The sequence below is a fragment of the Neopelma chrysocephalum genome, unplaced genomic scaffold (genome assembly GCF_003984885.1).
Source record: "Neopelma chrysocephalum unplaced genomic scaffold, ASM398488v2 Primary Assembly neopelma1_94358, whole genome shotgun sequence".
Taxonomy (NCBI): Eukaryota; Metazoa; Chordata; class Aves; order Passeriformes; family Pipridae; genus Neopelma; species Neopelma chrysocephalum.
The window spans coordinates 1-2,048 of NW_020923065.1; the positions used below are offsets into that span (position 1 = coordinate 1).

The following is a 2,048-nucleotide window of genomic DNA, read 5'->3' on the forward strand; positions in this document are numbered from 1 at the left end:
CAGATCCCAGGGAGGCCCCAAATTTGGGATGGGGGAACATCCAGACATTGGGATGGGGAGTGGGTGACACTGAGACCCCCAGGGTGACACTGAGCCCAAAAGTGGGTGCTGAGCCCCCCAAATGGGGGTTGAGACCCCTCCCCAAATAACCCCCCCCGGGGTCACCCGGGCACCCCCAGATCCCGGGGGGGACCCAAAAAACTGGGATGGGGCAACATCCGGACACTGGGATGGGACCTGGGTGACACTGACCCCCCCAGGGTGACACTGAGCCCAAAAATGGGTGCTGACCCCCCCAAATGGGTGCTGAGCCCCCTCCCCAAATAACCCCCCCCGGGGTCACCCCCCCCAGTGCTTGGCACCCCCAGATCCTCAGGGGGGTCCCAAAAAAATGGGATGGGGGAACATCTGGACACTGGGATGGGGGCTGGGTGACACTGAGCCCAAAAATGGGTGCTGACCCCCCCAAAATTGGGTGCTGAGCCCCCCAGACCCTCACCAGGCCTCCTCGATGAATCCCACCACGAACTTCCGAACCTCGATGGATTTGTCGGCCTGGAAGGCGATGATTTCCTGGGAAAGGGGGGGGTCAACACCGGGATGGATCCATCCCACAGCCTCGGGATCCTTCCCAGCCCCTCTGGATCCATCCCAACCCCCCTGGATCCATCCCAACCCTCGGGATCCATCCCAACCCCTCTGGATCCATCCCAACCCCTCTGGATCCATCCCACACCCCCTGGATCCATCCCACACCCTCTGGATCCTTCCCAACCCCTCTGGATCCATTCCAGCCCCTCGGGATCCATCCCAACCCCTCTGGATCCATCCTACAGACTCTGGATCCATCCCACAGACTCTGGATCCTTCCCAACCCCCCTGGATCCATCCCAGCCCCTCTGGATCCATCCCACAGCCTCGGGATCCATCCCAACCCCTCGGGATCCATCCCAACCCCTCGGGATCCATCCAAGCCCCTCTGGATCCATCCCAACCCCTCGGGATCCATCCCAGACCCTCTGGATCCATCCCAGAGTCTCTGGATCCATCCCACACCCTCTGGATCAATCCCAATCCTCTGGATCCATCCCAACCCCTCCTGGATCCATCCCAACCCTCTGGATCCATCCCACACCCTCTGGATCCATCCCAACCCTCTGGATCCATCCCAACCCCCTCTGAATCCATCCCAACCCTCTGGATCCATCCCACAGCCTCTGGATCCATCCCAGCCCCTCGGGATCCATCCCAACCCCTCTGAATCCATCCCAGACCCTCTGGATCCATCCCACACCCTCTGGATTCATCCCAACCCTCTGGATCCATCCCAACCCCTCGGGATCCATCCCAGCCCCTCGGGATCCATCCCAACCCCTCTGGATCCATCCCACAGACTCTGGATCCATCCCAACCCTCTGGATCCATCCCACAGCCTTGGGATCCATCCCAACCCCTCTGGATCCATCCCAACCCCTCTGGATCCATCCCAGCCCCTCTGGATCCATCCCAGTCCCCCTGGATCCATCCCAACCATCGGGATCCATCCCAATCCCACTCACATCCAGGAAGTTGTCCAGCAGAGTCGGATCCTTGTTGATGATCAGCTCCTGCACCTGGGGGGGGACACGGAGGGGGGAAACATCAATCCAACATCCTCCCAATCCCAAATGGCTCCCAAATCCCACATGGCTCCCAAATCCCACATTTTCTCCCCCAAATCCCACATTTTCCCTCCAAATCCCTCATTTCCCACCCCAATTCTCATGTTTTCCTCACCCCAATCCCCCCTTTCCCACCCCAATCCCCCCTTTTCTCCAAATCCCACATTTTATTCTCTCCAAATCCCACATTTTCTTCCCCCCAAATCCCAAATTTCCCCCCCAAATCCCACATTTTCCCCCCCAAATCCCCCCTTTTCCCCCCCAAATCCCCCCTTTCCCACCTTGATCCCCCCTTTTTTCCTCTCTAATTCCACATTTTGCCCCCCAATCCCACATTTCCCCCCCAAATCCTCCCTTTCCCACCTCAATCCCCCCTTTCCCCCCCCC

The 2,048-nt window shown here is 59.4% G+C and overlaps 1 long non-coding RNA gene across 1 annotated transcript in view; it reads right to left on the reverse strand.

Annotated features, from left to right (window-relative positions):
- Window positions 1-487: 487 nt before the first annotated feature.
- The window catches only part of LOC113980482, a 1,906-nt gene continuing 345 nt past the window's right edge, over window positions 488-2,048 (reverse strand). Inside the window, exons 2-3 of the long non-coding RNA XR_003538146.1 lie at window positions 1,560-1,613; window positions 488-573 (exon numbers count right to left, since the gene is read on the reverse strand). This is a non-coding gene — a long non-coding RNA (uncharacterized LOC113980482). The remainder of the gene's footprint in view (window positions 574-1,559; window positions 1,614-2,048) is intronic.